This window comes from Gavia stellata, chromosome 4 (assembly GCF_030936135.1).
Source record: "Gavia stellata isolate bGavSte3 chromosome 4, bGavSte3.hap2, whole genome shotgun sequence".
Lineage (NCBI taxonomy): Eukaryota > Metazoa > Chordata > Aves > Gaviiformes > Gaviidae > Gavia > Gavia stellata.
The window spans coordinates 10,828,830-10,848,247 of NC_082597.1; the positions used below are offsets into that span (position 1 = coordinate 10,828,830).

Here is a 19,418-nt window from a genome sequence, read left to right on the forward strand (position 1 = left end):
TGACGGTGACTCCACCACGTCGCTGGGCAGCCTGTTCCAATATTTCACCATTCTCTCAGTAGAAAATTTTTTCCTAATATTCAGACTAAACCTCCCCTGGCGCAACTTGAGGCCATTTCCTCTTGTCCTGTCACTTGTCACTTGGGAGAAAAGACCAGTACCCATCTCTCTGCAACCCCCTCTCAGGTAATTGTAGAGAGCGATAAGGTCTCCCCTCAGCCTCCTCTTCTCCAGACTGAACAACCCCAGCTCTCTCAACCACTCCTCATCAGACTTGTGCTCCAGACCCCTCACCAGCTTCATTGCCCTTCTCTGGACACGCTCCAGCACCTCAATGTCCTTCTTGTAGTGCGGGGCCCAAAACTGAACACAGTATTCGAGGTGTGGCCTCACCAGCGCCGAGTACAGGGGACGATCACCTCCCTGCTCCTGCTGGCCACACTATTTCTGATACAGGCCAGGATGCTGTTGGCCTTCTTGGCCACCTGGGCACACTGCTGGCTCATATTCAGCCGGCTGTCAGTCAGCACAGGTCCTTTTCTGCGGGGGAGCTTTCCAGTCACTCATCCTCAAGCCTGTAGCTTTGCCTGGGGTTGTTGTGGCAAAAAGTGCAGAACCTGGCACTTGGCCTTGTTGAACTTCATCCAATTGGCCTGGGCCCATACATCCAGCCTGTCCAGACCTCTCTGCAGAGCCTTCTGACCCTCGAGCAGATCAACACTGCCTCCCAACTTGGTGTCATCTGCAAACGTGCTGAGGGTGCACTCTATCCCCTCATCCAGATCATCGATAAATATATTAAACAAGACCGGCCCCAAAACTGAGCCCTGGGGGACTCCGCTTGTGACCGGCCGCCAACTGGATTTCACTCCATTCACCACAGCTCTCTGGGCTCGGCCATCAGCCAGTTTTTAACCCAGCGAAGAATGCATCTGTCTAAGCCATGAGTCGCCAGCTTCTCCAGGAATGCTGTTTAGACCCTGCATGCTCAAGGGAAGTGTGTCATGGGAGTTCAGTAAAGGGAACACCCATCTCTTCTATGCCTATGCTAAAATAATCAGTAATTCATCGTCTCAGTTTTGGGCACCTCACTACAAGAAGGACATTGAGGTGCTGGATCGTGTCCAGAGAAGGGCAACAAAGATGGTGAGGGGTCTGGAGCACAAGTCTGATGAGGAGCGGCTGAGGGAACTGGGGTTGTTTAGCCTGCAGAAGAGGAGGCTGAGGGGAGACCTTATCGCTCTCTACAATTACCTGAAAGGGGGTTGCAGAGAGGTGGGTGCTGGTCTCTTCTCCCAAGTGACTAGTGATAGGACAAGAGGAAATGGCCTCAAGTTGTGCCAAGGGAGGTTTAGGCTGGATATTAGGAAAATTTTCTTTACTGAGAGAGTGGTGAAGCTTTGGAAGAGGCTGCTCAGGGAGGTGGTGGAGTCACCATCACTGGAGGTGTTTAAAAAACGTGTAGGTGTGGCATTGTGGGACATGGTTTAATGGGCATGGTGGTGTTGGGTTGATGGTTGGACTTGATGATCTTATAGGTCTTTTCCAACCTTAATGATTCTGTGTGATTCTGTGATATATATTATATTGGAACACCAAGATCAAACCAGACATATCCAACATGTGAATCATTCATATGAAACTACTTTGAAATCCTTGTGTTATATAATAGAAGCATGATGCTAGTAACAATCCCAGTCCACAGTTGTAAGCTGTGTGAATTTTATTTCAAGTTTTAATTAGTAAAGTAATTTTAATACCAATGTAATTGGTATTACAATTGTAATACCAATGTAATTGTTATCTTGAGGACACTGGAAGGCTTTATCAATAAAATGTATTCGTCGGTCATTTTTTTCCACTGAGAAAAAGAAATTATGAAAAATTGTTTCTGTATCCTTTTAACTACAATATTTAATTTAAAAATCCATTTCAGATAAATATTAATATCTCTTTTGCTACAACGTGTGATTTAATGTTTGTATCTATGAAAATTTGCTTTGCTGTACATAAAATACGTCTGTAAACCTCTGCTTCTTTGTGGACGTGCTCTGTCTTTGGACTTCGTGAATATACATTAAAATATAAACCCCATTACATGATAAATCAAAAAATGTGGCTAATTGTTTCTAAAGAAGTAGAGAAAGAGCAATCAGAATTATCTTATGGAGGACATATAAACTATATCTGAAAAGTCTGCTCTCCATATTTTCCCAGTAACTGCTATGATCCAGTAGAGAAAGCTGTTTGATCACTGATACGTGGTAATTTGTAATCATTAGGCATCCAGTGTAATTAAAAATCACCTCTATTTATGAGATGCTATGACTGCAGAAAAAGGTATCTTTTTTTTTTTTTTTTATTTTCATTCCATGTTTGTTGCTTAAAATGCTGTTCTTCATCTTTTACTAATTAGTTAATATTTGCAAAGCAATTTGAAAATGAAAAGGACAGTTTAAGTGCATCATTGTTAGGAAAGTATTGTGAAGAAAATTTAATTAGGTTTTTGACTTCCATTTCTGTGACGAACATATTCCAGCCAAAAGTCAAAGTTGGTGTTCAGCCTTCCATTGACCTTCATGCATTTAGCATTGATGGTGAAAAAAGAAGTGGTTTCTTCTTTTTTTCAGTTATTTCTTCCAACTGATGTCTTGTGACAGGATGGATCAGTATTGAACTATATCAGAGGAGCCTGGATAGTAGACTTGTTCATTGGACTGGTAACCCAAAAGTGCAATGTTTTTATTCCCACCTTTGCCACTAATTTATGCCATGTTCTTATCCAGGTCAATTCACCTAGGCCAGTGTTCAACATTTTTTTAAATCTGAGAAGTCGTCACGGGTACTGTTCTTCTGTTATGAAGTGCTGATTTAAGAGAGTTGCTCTGTAAAACCTTGCAATCTATTGTTGTGTGCATCAATGTATGGTAACATACCATTTCCCCTTTTTATCCACCTTGTGACTAATAATATTAATACGGAAGAAAACAGCCTGGAGCATTTTTCTGATTGGGTACCCTGAAAAATTTGCTACAGAGAGCTTTTCGTTTTGAAAGCTTTTTTGCTTTTATTACTCAAATTTGCTGATTCTCATTAGACATTAAAATGCAGTGGTTTGGTTTTGGGGTTTTTTTTTAATACTTTCTGCCTCTCTGTATACTGTGAAAACAGCTGGGAGCAAGCTAATTTCTGCAGAACCAACCAACCAGTTGGGTGCATCAATTCCCTCTTGTGATGTTACTTAACCACAGTGGTGCATAGGATGAGATCCAGTTCAAGGTCCAGATTCAGATGTGTGATGTTAGATGTTAGTTTAGAATGTTCATATGAAAATAGATCTCTCTTTCAGATATAGTTAGAAAAGATCTCTTAAGTTCTTGTCATAGTCAATACAGATCTAGTTAACACAGGTCAGCAAACTTTGGAAAGCTCTTCAGCCCATTCTAGGGTAGATACCTACCATCATATTAACTAATTGGCTCTCTAGGCTCCACTGGTGAGGAGCTTCCAAAAAAGGCATCTTGTGCTAGTTGAGGTTCTTTAGGGATCCAAATTATCTGCAAATAAATGGGTTGGCAGATGTGACTCAGCAGCGCAGAAGACCTTCAGTCATCTGAGACAGTGATGGCCATGTGGGTTATCCCACAGCAGAACTCCAGTATCTTATTCCTTCTCGTACTCTCCAATTCTTCTATTTGTTAGACTGAGCCACATGAGGGTACATGATAGTCCTGTAGGCCTGAATGAGTTTGTCTGTCCTACAAAACATACTGTTGGGAGCTGTGAGCTGCGAACACAATGGCACAAATCAGCCTTTTCAAAGATGAACAGTATCTCAAACGAAAAGATGCACCGTAAGGAAATGTGTATTAATGCAGCAGTCTGTACATATTGTCTTACCTAGAACTTTTGTTTGCTTAGTTAATCCAGAGCTCTTTGTTTGCCGTATCACCCACAGAGGTTACGAGTTGGTGTCTCTCTTATCAGAGCCGGACAGACAGCCTTGTGTGGTTGGGGAGACTTCTGTGGAACTGACACTTGCACAGTACTTCTTAGTATCAGTTGTTCAAGGACTATCAGAAATGTTTGTCAGCTTTCTGTGGGGGATTAGTTTCTTGTCACCTCCATGTAGCAAAGAATATAAAAAAACCCAAGCAAAGTGGCGGCATATGTTTTATCCATAAGATATTACAGGTACCTTTCATGTCTTTCAACACAATGTGTTGGACACTTCCGAGTTTTGCAGATATGGGACACAAATCATTTCTCCTCCTCTGCATCCTAGAACATAAACATTTTCTAAACATAGTTGTAAATCTGCTAGACCAAAAAAAAAGATAACCATTAACTATCTGTTCCAAATGTCTTGCTGTTTTATTGTTCCATATAGAATACTAAAAAAAGATGTAAAGCTGAGTGCTTTGATGAATAAATTGGCTGCTACCCAATAAGCTAGTGATGATGAGATTCTCTGTGTGTACACGTAGCATTTTTCCCTGGAGTGTCCTCCAGTCTATACAGAAGCAGGATGCTTGTAAATTTCCTTATTCTGCCTATTCAAGAAACAAAACAGAAATGAGTAACAGGAAAATAAATGGTCATATGCTTATCTGTGTTTCATAATATGGGGCAATATGATATTAGCACCATCCATCTTAGAAAATGACTGAAACCAAACTATGAGCAAACAGATATAAACAAACAATATGGGCCCCATCCCGAAGTCTCAGGAAGGCAGACAGCAGCTATGCCTTAGTTCTTGCACTTTTGTGCAGAAGAACAGTTGCAGGCAATGGTTCCCTCCACCTCACTATCCACACTTTGGTCGATAGAGAGCCATCCGCATTGGGAAATGTCTTGTAACAGATCTGTGGACTCATATCCTTTCCCTTCTTTTCATTGTCTGTGCTGTGTTTAAATTTGACATGGAGTTGTAAGGTGATTGACAGAAAATGTTTAGAGGTGAAAGTGTTAGTGTAAAAAATCTGAGAGCCATTGGTGTACATAGCACAGCGTTGTTCGTTCACACCACTGCCAACAAATGTGTTCCCATTTAAAAAGAAATGTTCTAAAATCTGCTTCAAATTTTTCTATACATCAGCCAAGACAATTTGCCAACTGCACATGGGGAGTAAACCCAGAATAAAATCAGAATATTGATGATTTTAGTTCAGCCACAGTATAAAAGCTGTTAAGCTGATAGATCCCTATTTTTTACTTTCTTATAGTCCTTCATTGTTATCCTGAAATACATGATTCTGTTATTCACAGACTAGCACCTTTTATTTATACCTCTTTAAACTTGGATTGCAAAATGTGTTTAGTATTTCATATCTTTTTAGTTATTTAAGGGATCTGTTTTATTTCTCTGCAGTAGGTTTCATGAATGTATATTATGTATTATCATTATTATTGAGTAATTATGTATTGTTTTCTCTTTAAGTGGACCCTGTTGATCTGTACTTACCCATGATCTTATTCATAGCTGCTCTCACTTTTGCCCTTCCCTCCCAGAGGTTTGGGAGTGCTTGGAGTTAGCAACAAACTTTGTGTTTATTACATTAGGAAGTACTTAAACATATTTGACAAATCTGTTCCATTCATAAACTTTTGAAAAATCGTGACCTAGATCAGGCTTCCCAAACATTCAACTAGCTCCCTCACTAAAAAGGCAGTGATCTGGCAGTCTTAGTCCAAGCAGTGATCTGGCAGTCTTAGTCCAAGCTTCATCAACCAAGATAAAAATATCCTTAATAAAAATCTTGTGAGCCAGGAATGGCACAGGGAGGTCACAGCTTTATAAATTTCATTTATTCTGATTGCAGTTTAACAGAACATCATGTTGCATTGCTATTAGTTGCTACTTGCCAGTTCCTGCAGTTTCCATAAGCATACAAATACAAAATGTAAATGTGTTTTCTTCTTCCTGTTTGTTTTCCTTAATCCTTTTCTGGCAATAATGTGTTTACCATGTAACCCAAACCCTACACTTTAATACATGCTGCTTTCATATATTTTTCTACTACTTATCCCAAGGGGAAAAAAAGTATGTTCCAGCCTCTGTTTCTGAAGGTACTTAAGGCAGTGGATGAATACATTTCAATGAGATGAAGCTAGATAAAATATCTTAATAATACCTATGTAATTTATGTGTCATTTTCCAAAGTTACCTAGAAACTTGCAGTCTAAGGCTCCGATTTGTAAGTTTTTAAGTTGCTTCTGAAACATCTTTCTGAGTGCTTTTTCCCCTGCTTAATAAAGACTGATTTATTTAGACTTCATATTCTTCATACTTACTATTTTTAGCCTTGCAAGTCTTTCAGTTAATCTCTTCACTTTATTGTGTCATTTTGCAGTCAGGACAGACTTTGTGCGATAAACACAGTGGACTTGCCAAATAGTATCACTATTACCTATTATCACAGATACTGACATTCTCCAATTACTATAATTTTAGTTAGTTTTGGTTTTGACATTGCTTTCTGCACTTTTTCTCATGAATATGATTGAAGTTGAACTATTTCGTTACCAGGAAGAGGTCAAATACTAGAAAGTTTACTTGGTAGGATGTTATGAGGTAGCCCATCGACCAGGCTGCTGAATCATACATCCAACTCTGACTGTCAATTTCAGTTTAAGTTGCAATATGTTTTGTCCTATTTGCTATGTAGTTTTGTCTTGCTTAATGTGCAGCTTAGAATCTGAATTCATGTTTCTTCCTGAATATCTAGCTACCATACAATTGATATTTTTAGCTTGCCGTTTGTAAGTACTGAATGTAATACAGTTCTCTCTTCATTTAATACTTCTCAGCATTTTTACTTCAGTCTGTGACTGAATTTCCTGTCTTGATGTCACAGTTCTTTAGCTTCTTACCTGTGGTCTTTGTTGATTTCAAGTAATTTTACCAAATTTACATCAGACATGTAAAAATTCCATTTTGGAGTCTCTTGATCCTCATTTTGCTTTGTTCGTTTAAGGAGAAAATTACTTCCTACATTAAAATAAATCTTGAAAAATAGAAAAACATTCTTTTAAAAGTTGGTTTTGTTTTGACAGTGGCATAGACAGAACACCACTAAGCTCTTCAGAGAATGCTACATTTATTCATGTTTACAATTTCACCTTTTTTTGGAAGCCTGTTTGTTAAAACTCAAAGTTGATTTAATTTCATGTACATTAGAAGCCCTAGTATCCCTGTAGCTGTTGTTTTTCAGAAAAATAGGATTTACCCTAAAATAAGATGCCTTTTGGTTGCAGCAGAGCTCAGCAGGCAAAAGAGGGAACTGAGTAATTATTATTTCAGCAGGATTCAATTTAGCTTGCTGCTTCACAAATGGTCATAAGTTGTTTTCATAAATTAATAGAAATTAGGGGTCCAAGACCTACATTCATAGGAGAAGGGCGACAGAGGCAGACTTTGCAGTAAGGTGGACTACAGCTCCAGTCTCTGTAATACCCAAACTGTTCTCCAATAAATTTCCACCCTTGCAAGTCGTTGTCCTGGAGTGGTGATGCTACAGCACTGGTTACTTAATACCCTGGCCTGTGTAACTGCTGGCTCATCACATTGCGGGAACTTCCCCGTCCTTGGGTTGGGTTTGGTTTGGTTTCCCACTACAAGTATGGGTCGTACTGGACATCTCTGGCACAGTGCCTTGGTGAAATGTAGCAGAGCATAGCACTGGTAACTGCGTGGCATTAGTAATTAGGTATTTACCTCTTTGTTTTAAATTTGAGTGTGAATGTCTACTGCTTCAGATGCAGAGAGAGATCTGGTTATCCTGTAATGATGCCATACAGAATTGTTTTAAATCCAGTTATGACTATTCATCCTTTCCTCCATGTAATCAAACATGATGAGTTAGTGAAAAAGAACATTCTCCTTATTAGATTCGGGAAAATTCCTTCTATTGCATTAGACGCATTAAGAATAACCAAAAAAACCCTTGATTTTTTGGGGAACTGAGTGTTGTTTTGGATATGAAGCATATAAAATTACAACAGGTAGTTATAAAACAGAACATAAATCCAACCTGGATATCTATGTAACATTTAGTAAGCTCCTCTCTACTACACATTTTACTGAAACCGACATGCTGGGCTATATATCATATGTGACAAAAAGGTACATAAAGTACTGAACATAGAAAAGTATATATATTACATGGAAAAGTAATTCAAGTATGTAATACAAGAATGATACTGAAAACTGAATAATCAATTTTACGTGATGCAATAGTTATTCTACTGTGTTGAAATCTTAGAGCAATGAGAAGATCTCAGGCTTCTTGGGTGCTTTTAATAATGAGGTTTACTGGGATGGGGAAAGGAAATTGATATGGGTGCTATTTATATCAGACAATAAATGTATTGTAAAACCTGAAACTCACACAATCATTATCATGATCTAAAGAAACTAGAGATGAAGACGACTTGGTCCCTGAATCCTATCACATTTCAAATGTCTGTCTTTGATTTTGGTATTCAGATTGTTAGTGTTTTCCTTTTACTCTCAGCTTTTCATTCAGGCTTGTCAAAGATTTGGTTATAGTTTTCACAGAAGTTCCTAATAGTTTGCAAATTGTGTCTATGTTATGATCTTCCTTAAGAATATATTTCCTGTAAGGTACATGTGATGGGACTTTCAGGAGAAGCTGTGGTAAGCACTGTTGTTATGAAGGAAGTCCAGGCCATGAGACTAGCTGATAGAGGTGAGGAAGGAGGCATCTGAATTAATTAGAATTCATCCAAGTGACTGCATTAGATCAAGTGTGACAATTCGGTGTCAAGCTAAGTTAGAAATAAATCTGTGGACGTTACAGAATAAAAATAATAAAAGATTTATGTTATGTGAAGAATTAAAATTACATTATTTTCCACAATATGGGATGAAGAGTGGGTATATAATTTCAAGCGTCATGATACTGAAGTTTCCATCCTCAACTCCTACGGAGTCAGGCAGGTTCTGACTCACAAAGTAATGTGAAGTAAAATACTTAATTTGAATGGACAGAACTAAATTAATTGAACTTGGAAAAAATATTTAATTTTTCTTTCCATAATAAAGCAGTGTAGTTTAAAATTACCTTGCATAAAACTTTGATTTTTAGAGGCCATTACTTACCTGATTTAAAATTTTTTACAAGGTCTTCTGGTTGCTACATTTATATTTTCTAAGGCTTCTTAGGATAGCAGCTACGGGATTTTCTTGTTGATAAAAACACCAGTAATATTGTATTAACAGTGAAAAAAAGAGCCATTTTATCTGTATTCTCTCTGTGTTTTCTTGGGTAGGATCCTGAAAAGTTAAAATTTGTTCTGTAGCTGGGAAAAGACTTAGGAAATACATGCAGATTTGAAAATCACTGCTCTCTTCTCTAATTAAGTATGTTTGGGTTTTTTCATATGCATTGGAATCTATTAGTTGAATAGCCACTGAGGCCAGTGAACTGAACTGAACTATACTGGAATTTAATTATATTAAATGGCTTATGTTTATAAGCGGTAGTTTGGCACAAATTTGATTGTATAAATAGCAAATTGTTCAGTTCAAGCACTGTTAACAATTGAATAATAGCATAAATCAGTGAGATTTTGAAATAATTTAACCAATGACTGAACAAGCAAAGAAAGTTTTGGTGATACTCAACTTCAGACAAAAGGAAAAAAAAAACATGAAGAAAAATGTATAGGCCTAGAAAGTTCTGGAACTACATGCATATGATTATCATGTTAGTTTAAGGTTACCAGGAGAATCACAAAAAACCCAATTTTTTTTGGTTTTTAGAGTATAGTTTTATATGTTTTGCATGGATGTTTTGAGTCAGAACTGCAATACAAACTGGTACTCTCTTTGGCACTTTGCTAGTGGAGCCACTACATGCCTGCTGCAAAACCACTTTAGATCAGGTTCATCTTGATATCAACAGAAAGGAAGACGTACTTTTAGGATGTATTAGTTTGACTGTCTCTGTATGCTTCTTTTCCAATAATATGAATTGTGACATAGAAATGCCTATTTTTCTCCACTGGCTGTGAAGGAAACCCGGCTGAATCAAGTGCAATTCTTGTAAATGTCCTGTTTCAAGTACTGAACTGCAAAACAAGGGAAGGATTTTATATTTGATGGCAACGTTGTTTACAGTGATTTAAGTGACATTTGTTCACAGTTGCTCATTCCTGTCCCATAACTCCCTTTCAATTGTACTAGCCCAACTATTCATGTGTCCGTGAGATGACCTGGAAAGTTTCCTCAATCCTACTAAAAATTAAGCCTGGAAAATACGTGATTTTTGCTGTATTAGCTCTTCAGTCAAGTTCACCTATGTTATCAGAAACTTTTGAGTAAATGGATGAGAAGGCAAGAGGCTTTTTGGGCTGGCATTTTTGCTGGAGAAATACAGGTGAAACCACAGCCCACGATCAAGAGACTTATAACTATGCAGTCTTGGGGAGAAGGAGGAGTGGGGAACAAGCAGCCATTAGACTTCATGGAAATCACAAAAATGGAGAGACATGGAATTGCAGACCTTTGCAATTAAATTATGTTAGATTGTACTGTTTTTAATAACCACTGGGAAATCCTTTCACTGTTGCCTGACGTTTATTGAGCAATCTATGGCACATTAATTCTCATTATCCCTTCTACAAGTTTGGTAAACAGAGGCTTAATCACATTGCTTTAAAAAACATCAAAACCCCCCCGAGATAATTTTCAGTGTGAATAAGGCTAGACTAGGCTGCAGACTATTAGGAAAAGATTAATATTTTCATTTAGTAGGTCATGATGAACCATTTGATGAGAGTACTTAAAGATCCATCCAAAATAGTCTTTGACCTGTACATGATTATTTTGAGACTCTACAGAGGACAGGAAAAGTCCCGCAGGACTGAAGAAGCAGCAGCGTAATTTATAGCCTGGGTTACTTTCAGTGAGTCAGTATTTTCATGACTGACTTTGATAGAGAGGGTACAGGTATGAAACTGAAGATGGTACAGGTATGAAACTGAGGATGAAGTAAGGCTAAGAAGAATTGCAAATACTGTGAAGAGCAGGGTTAGAATTCCTAATACAGCTACAAATGTGATGATGTCTTAAACCAATAAGATAAATCCAGCAGAGACAAGAACAAAACTCTACTTCTAGTAGGAAGAAATATAACAAATATACATGAAAAAAAAATCACTGGGCATCAGTAAGGCAGAAAAACGTCTGAAGGATATAATGCATCATGAATTCCATATAAATTAACAGTGTGATGTGGTTTCAAAGGAGAGAAATCTAACTCTTTGCTAAATTAACAGAGACACTTTATAAGGAACCTATTATTCCATCTGCATTCACTGCTATCAAGATTTCAGCTAGAATTTTGTGTCCCTCTTTTGAGCACATCTGCTTTAAGAAAGGTATAGATCAGTGAGAGATAGTGCAATTGTGAATAACAAGAATGGCCTATGAAAAAAAGATTAAAATAATTAGGCTTTATTGCTCAAAAATAGAGAAGATTTTAGGGAGACATAAGAGCTGTCATCCAATATGTAGAAGACAATTCTGGAGAAATCCAATCTATTGCCATAGGAAGGGGTAATAAGGGACCTGGTACATTTTCTGATTTGAATATTAGGAAAAATTTTCATCTGGCTACAAAGATATTCAAATAGTGGGAAAACAGGCTATCAGATTTCCTTACCAAAATATTTTAGCAACCTTTTTTAAGGAGAGAGAGAGAGATATATATTTAAAACTACATAAGGGTTTGGAATAGGCTCAAAGATTTTTGCAGCCTGCTTTATGGTGTAGTTCGGTGACAGAGGATGCTGTTTCTGTGAAGCACGATTTGAATTTAAAGATCTAGAGGCAGCTCTGAGTTGACAACAGCGGCCAGGTTATGAGTTTGAATTAGAGCTAGGATGCCAGTATCATTCAGAATTATTAAAAAGATGTTATCAGGGAGAGTTTGTAGTAGAGAGGGAAGATTAAATTATGGGTGTGTTCAGCTGGAGGCAATGGCTGAATATCCTCAACATTATGATGTCAAAGAGAAAGTCCAGGGTCTTTAGAATAAAGATTGTAGGAATAGCACAACCAGTGCAAAATGTTAAATGCAGGAGTTTAAGAACTACTGTAAACCCCTCCCCTGGTAAAGGCTATGAGTGGATCCACTATAGTTCACACACCTATCTGCAGATTTTGAGCCAAAACATGCAAAGACCCGAGCAACAAACAACGTAGCATTCTGATGCATTTTAGCTGATAGTGCTATGAATACCTCTGATAAATGCACTGAAATCATATTTAACTTGAAACAATAAATTTGAGAGCAAATTATTTGAAATAAACAGGAAAACACAAACCATCACAGTTTCAGAATGTGAACAATATAATCAAGTATCTTCATTTACCCTGTAATAGAAACCCACCTCTTTTCTTTGTTCTTAGCTACCCTGTCATCTTACATACTGTAGAATTAAAGAAAAAACTGGAACAGATTTATGCAGGTGTGGAAAATAGCACAAGTGGCATTCAGGGCTTCATCTCTTTCTTCTTTAAAATGGAATAAGAAAACCTCAGACCTTAGTAACTTCTGAATGTTGGGGCAATTTCAGATCTGACAAAGCTGCAGAAGTCTCGAAAGTATTAAGAGAGGGCTTCATATTATAGAAACCACTTGGGAAAATTCTTTGTAAAAGCTACAACTTCAAGAAAAGCTTCTCTGAGCTCACATTTTTTTAGCTACAAAGGCAAATTGGCCTCATGCCATTTTAATTCAATAAATATATGCAAGAATCTTTAATATTGTGCTTAATTTGTATTTCCTATTGTGGCTAAGAAAATAATAAAGCTATATGTTGGTGTGTGTATATACACATATTTAAGTATGTATATGTATGTGTTTCTGTGTCTAGACATAGATTTATTAGTTTGGTATACACAATGAGATGTTTATTTTGTCCTTTTTATTGATAGAACCTGGAAAAAATGAGCAGATATTATGGCCTTCTCGTTCTCTCACTCTCTTTATATGCAGTAGCACATATATTCTGTTCTACCATAGTACTTCTAGGTAATGCTCATATATATGGAAAACATGAGGAACAGTGCTGATTTCTAACAATTTTGCCTTGTGTTCTGAGCACAAGAAAAGGGGGTGCTTGAGCAGGATATGTTTTTACTTTTTGTTGTTCTGGAGTTAGACAGAGGTAAATCTATTAACTCAGGTTCCACAGGAGGTCACAAGGGAGTTTTCCTCTCTGTTATTTACCTCTGACATATATACACCCACACACACGTATATATATATTTATGTAACCCTTTCTTACTAGGTTTTAAAATGTTTACTTTGGAGTGTATGGTATTTGTATGCAGTTAAACTGAAGCAGTAGCTGTAGAAAAGAACATCTGGTCCTCTTCAGAAGAAGTATTTTTCTCAAAATTGTATGTAAAATCCAATAATGATTTCAATCTAGTGAAAGACTAAGTGAGCACTGATTAGGAGCTGTGTATATTTTAGATTAATTATGTCTTGTGGGCAGTGTAGCATATGCTTCAGTATACAGAAGGCTAAATTTAAGGATACAGAAATTGCCTCTTAAGAGCAAATCAAAGTCACAACAACAAAGCGATCTTAATTCCATCTGCTGTCAGGAAAAAGCCAAACATATGCACTCAGTTCCTAGAGCAAGTTCTGCAGCAGTGAAGGGGGATTGTGATGGCCCTGGGAGGCTGGTTCCTCACAAATAGGAAAGCAGGAGGAGAATGTGTAGTGAAGAGTATTAGTGTCCCTGCCCTATAGCTTGAAATGTGTAGCAAGTCACACAGTATATTCAGTTGTTGATCTAAAGGTCCAGTGCTAGTGATAGACCTCTGCTGGCATTTCAGTATAGACTCTGATGTCATGTGAAAGGATGATGTAGACAAAAGTACACAGTGACCAGTAGGGCTCAACTTCAGTTGCATAAATAATCTACGTTCAATGCACAAGGATAGAAGCCCGAACCTATAACTTCTCTCTTGGCCCAAGAAATACCTTTCTTTGAGTCTAATCAGTGACGTGCTTAGGAAGAGGAGGAGACTGCAGTCTGGGTCAGCTCATCTTTTCTTCCAAGATTAAAAATTTGTCATCCCACAATTATTGCCCTTTGTAATAGTATTGAACACCCATACTTGATCAGTCCAGAGCTTTCTGTCTCCCTCCACCCCCTTGCAGATCCATCAAAGAGAGCTGCTTCATCCTATGCATCCCTGGGAGATGAGAAGCCTTTTAAAAAGTCTTCTAGCTGGATAGAATAAATGTTACAACAAATTTTCCTCCGATGCCCAAAGAATTAAATCTATTGTCATTTCAGAACTGAAATAGAAGTCAAAAGAGCTATGCCTTGTAGCCCAGCAAATACTATTTTTGCCATAACCAGTAAAAGGCCATAGGTTTTGGGCTCACAGGACAGTGAAGGCCACCAGGACGTTTGTTTTAGTAGTTGTCTAGTGGCTAGGTGACTGTTGTCTCACCTTTGTGTGAGCTGAAGCTCTGTGAACAATATGAATGATAAAAGTCTGGTAAACCTTGGTTGGACTACGTGATCTAGCTGATCTTCCAGCCTGCATGATCCTGTGACTCTGTGACAATGTATTCCAAATCAACTAGTGATCAAAAGTGTCTGGAACATGTGAAACAAAATTTTCAAGTTGTTTGCCACTGACAATGTAACCTATGCCTTCCCTATTCCTCAGGGCTCTGAATGGATACTTCAAAATCAAATGGATTTGGTTTTGATGCATCAACCATGTCTGTGCCCCAGGATCTGGGGAATGCAAAAAAAAAAGTTCATTAGGAGACAGTGTTGCTAATCATGCGACATGTGATTAGTCCTCTCTCATTCAGTGTCTTCTGCGACATATGATTGCAGAACATGAAGGTGCATGCTGGGTTGCTTCCCTTGCAGATCCCAGAATCTTCCTGAACCTAGGTACAGAGATTACACATTTTCTATGTCCTCAGGGCATCTTTTTGGATTCCCTGCAGGTCACAGGCACTAGCTTTCTGAAGCTGTCATCAGGTGAATGGAAGAAAGCATTTACTGAGCCATTATCAGATTAAACATCCTGGGAAGAATCCCAGAGTTACAAAAGTGAAACAATGCCAACAACTGACAAGGTATTTTGCTTGTTGGCATTGGGCCAATCTATTGTACTCAAAACAAATGTGCTTAGTTTTGAATTTGCTACTCCATGCTGTAATTACTAGAAAAAAAGGACCATTTCAAGACAGTGGTGATCTTATTAGATCTAGATCTAGATAAGAATATTAGAATTAGGCTGGATATTAGGAAAACTTTCATTACTGAGAGAGTGGTGAAGCACTGGAACAGGCTGCCCAGCGAGGTGGTGGAGTCACCATCACTGGAGGTGTTCAAGGAACGTGTGGACATAGCATTGCGGGACATGGTTTAGTGGGGATGGTGGTGTTGGGTTAATGGTTGGACTTGATAATCTTACAGGTCTTTTCCAATCTTAATGATTCTGTGATTCTGTTATTAATGTCTTGCTTTATTTAAGTAACAGAATACATTTTCATAAACGATACTGCTTTGTAAGAAATCCCAAAGTCACCAATTTTGCAGGTGTTTCACTGAACTAACAGCTCCCTCTGGACCCAGAGCCCTGCATGCTGTGCAGAAGCCTTGTTGCAGTCCTTCACTGCCAAATCACCCTTTGTACATACCCTGACATGAGGACTCCTGGATATAGCAGCAATATTTCAGCTAACAGATGGGCTTGTAATGCTTGCTGGGTGCTACTACCCTGCAGACACAGATCAAATACCAGAGCATCACAAAACGCTGTCCATGGCAGACATTCTTGGTTAATCTATACTCTCTAAAAGTTTCCACAGAGTGAAGGAACTTCTCTTAAATCAACCTGAATTTGCCAGGCACCTTTAAGGCTCCATGTAAAGCAGAGGCATTCTTAATTTTCACACAGGTACTCCCTCTGGTCACTCTCTCCTTCATTTCCAGACAATGGTGAAACATGTAGTCTTTCTAGAAAGCTACAAGGCTTGATACCTGGTTTGTCACCAGATGTCAAGTGTTATTGCTATGTCTCTTTAATGATGTGTTCACTTATAATAATACTTCACAGGTAGTGGTTCTTATGAGCTCTGCATTATAATATCACAGAATCACTAAGGTTGGAAAAGACCTGTAAGATCATCAAGTCCAACCATCAACTAACACCACCATGCCCATTAAACCATGTCCCACAATGCCTCGTCCACACGTTCCTTGAACACCTCCAGTGATGGTGACTCCACCACTTCCCTGGGCAGTTTATTCCAGTGTTTCACCACTCTCTCAGTAAAGAAATTTTTCCTAATATCCAGCCTGAACCTCCCCTGGCACAACTTGATATATCCTTGATATAACAAGATCTTACTGAATTTTACTTACTGTGTTGAGTAATTTTATATGGGAAGATATCATAGAATCATTTAGATTGGAAGAGACCCTTAAGATCATTGAGTCCAACATTTAACCTAACACATCCATCATCAATACTACTTTCTCCTTCTTGAACTTAAGTCAGTCTAACCCTTGAACAGCACCAAAAGCATGATGCTGATATTATTTTGAAAACAGCCTATTTCTGAGTCTAGGTAGTAAATAGCATGCATATATTTATTTTATTTTATATATATATTAGCCCATGTCAGAGAGTTCTAGAGGACAGGAGCTTTTTCCAAGTTTGCAGCAGGGCATTTTAAGACTTGACACTAAAATATGTTATTTGGTTTGTTTAGTAAATGTCCTGTATGCTCTTTGAGGATGCTATTCGGCAAAAGAGTTTTAGTAACTCTTTTGCTCTTCCTTCCTCTGTCCCATGCCTGTCCATTTTATTGCGGTGTGGAGTTCTGGGTGTGGTCTATTAGAAACTTAATTCCAGCTGCATTGTATGCCGAGGTACACACAAATTTATTTTCTGCAAGTCCTGTTTCCAGGGCAGAGTTCATTCCCAGTGTTTTCATATACTGCTGTCAGACAGATAACTGTGGAAGGAGACCAGATTCCTGGTCTCCTTCATATAATGGAACAGTGATCTACATTTGGCAGGAAAAAACCAAGCACTTTCCCTGTGCAGAGATAACCTCACAGCTGCCTGCCCTCTGAGCAGGCATTGCTGAGTAGGTGTTTTATTTTGCTTGGGTTCTTTTTGGCTTAATCAATTGATCTTTGGATACAGTCCTGTTCAATTTAATGTTGAAAGCTTGAATGCAAGAGTTAGGAAAATTTTCTGTAACCATTTCCTGTGACCAGACTGTGAAAATCTGAGTAGAAAACCCTTTACCTTATTGACATTCCAGCCAGTTGTGGTTCACAAGAGCTATTAGTGGCTTCCTCCTGCTAGTCTGAAAAGCCTTTACATAATGGGGTGGAAAACCACTTTGTGAAGGGACACAAATATCTCTTCACAGAATTCTGAAAATAGCAACCTGCTCTTCTCATCTGTAGCACAGTAGGGGCAAGCTCAGCAATTACACTGATGACTAAAGTGCTGATAAAACAGCACTACTCACCCTAAGGAATCTTGTAAATAAAGATCTATAAGGCTGTCCCAGTCTGGTATGGGGTAGCCACGGCAATAGTTCCAGATCTGCCAGCAGAATTGGGAGATGCTTGGTCAATGTCTATGCATGCTTGCACAAACACCTTCGTGTCAGATAAGACTGAAAACCCAAGGTCCCCTATATTTACTCTACAGCCTATTTTACTACTTTTTTATCCCTAACTTAGAAATTGTAGAATTTACGTGCTTTGAAATGCTAACTGAGGCAAGAGCTGAATTACCATTGGCAAGCCATCTTGGCCACAGGCTTTTATTTCAGCCACTTGAGTCATTCCTGGCTAGGTTTTCCAAGTCTCAGTAAACACACTGGATGCTGATACGTGCTCCTATTGCTGCCTACACTTTTATCCATCTGTTATCATGGCACTATTCCTACTTAGAAGTTGGTCAGACCATTACACTAGATTACAGATGCCAAGTGGATGCGTGTTTAGGCAGTTACAAAAGCTCTTCTGCAGGCTATCTCTGCTCTAAGATAGAATTGCCACATTGATGACACATGCTTCCTTACCTCATGACATCTGTTCACGCTGAAATGCCAAAAGAATACCTGTGTACATATAAAACGGACTTCTTTGTTGCTTGTATATGTTGACAAATTGTATTGCCAGTATTTAACAGAGATGCTTCGTGAGATCACATCCTTTTCCAACTATGGAATCCCCTTGCTACTGTTTTTAAAGCAATTTTATGACCTACAATGTAATCCAGTAACTCCATTGGTACAAAAAAGTTTGTATTGATACTAAGTCACTTGGGTTCAGTAGATATATTAACTAAGCTATAGGTACCTCAAGGAGCTTGATAGCTAAGTCTTGTTAGTACAGTTTGACAGTATGCAGTTCCTTGATTACAATTTCATCACAGAACAGTGTTTTTGATGCAGCATACCATATTTCTCATATATAATTTTATTTTTTTACTCAGCCAATTATTTTACTTAATCAATTTATTGAAACTAATTGCTTAGTAAAGAATTAGTAGGGCTACAAAGATGATTAGGGGACTGGAACGTCTTTCTTATGAGGGAAGGCTGAGGGACTTGGGTCTTCTTAGTCTGGAGAAGAGAAGACTGAGGGGGCATCTTATTAATGCTTATAAATGCTTAAGGGGCGGGTGCCAGGAGGATGGGGCCAATCTTTTTTCAGTGGTGCCCAGTGACAGGGCAAGAGGTAACGGACACAAACTTGGTCGTAGGAAGTTCCATCTAAACATGAGGAGGAGCTTCTTTACTTTGAGGGTGGCAGAGCACTGGAACAAGCTGCCCAGAGAGGGTGTGGAGTCTCCTTCTCTGGAGATATTCAAAACTCGCCTGGACACATTCCTGTGCAATCTGCTCTCGGTGACCCTGCTCTGGCGGGGGGGTTGGACTAGATGGTCTTCAGAGGTCCCTTCCAACCCCTATCATTCTGTGATTCTGCGATTAAGTTATTTTAGAATAAGTTCTAAAATGTGCTCAAACACATGATCAGATGTAAGTTGAATTGTAGCAGCTTGACAAACTACTGGTTAGCTCATCCCGTATTAAAAGTCTACTGTTAAATGACTGCAAAGAAATCAGTATCACATTTTAATGAGTTATCTCATGTCATCTGAGCAGCATTAAGTGATAAGACAACTTTTATTGTTACAGATGTGACATAAAATATGAATGTACCACATGTTTTAAAATTCAGGCAGAATATAAGTGAACATTTAGTCAGGTGGTGTGGCTACAGCTGCAGTAACTTGATTGCTTATAACTGTATTCTCAGCTTATCCTCATTTTGAATTAAAATGCATTGGATTAAACATC

The 19,418-nt window shown here is 38.4% G+C and overlaps 1 protein-coding gene across 1 annotated transcript in view; it reads left to right on the forward strand.

Annotated features, from left to right (window-relative positions):
* The window catches only part of PCLO (piccolo presynaptic cytomatrix protein), a 390,072-nt gene that overhangs the window by 128,630 nt on the left and 242,024 nt on the right, over positions 1-19,418 (forward strand). The window lies entirely within an intron of this gene.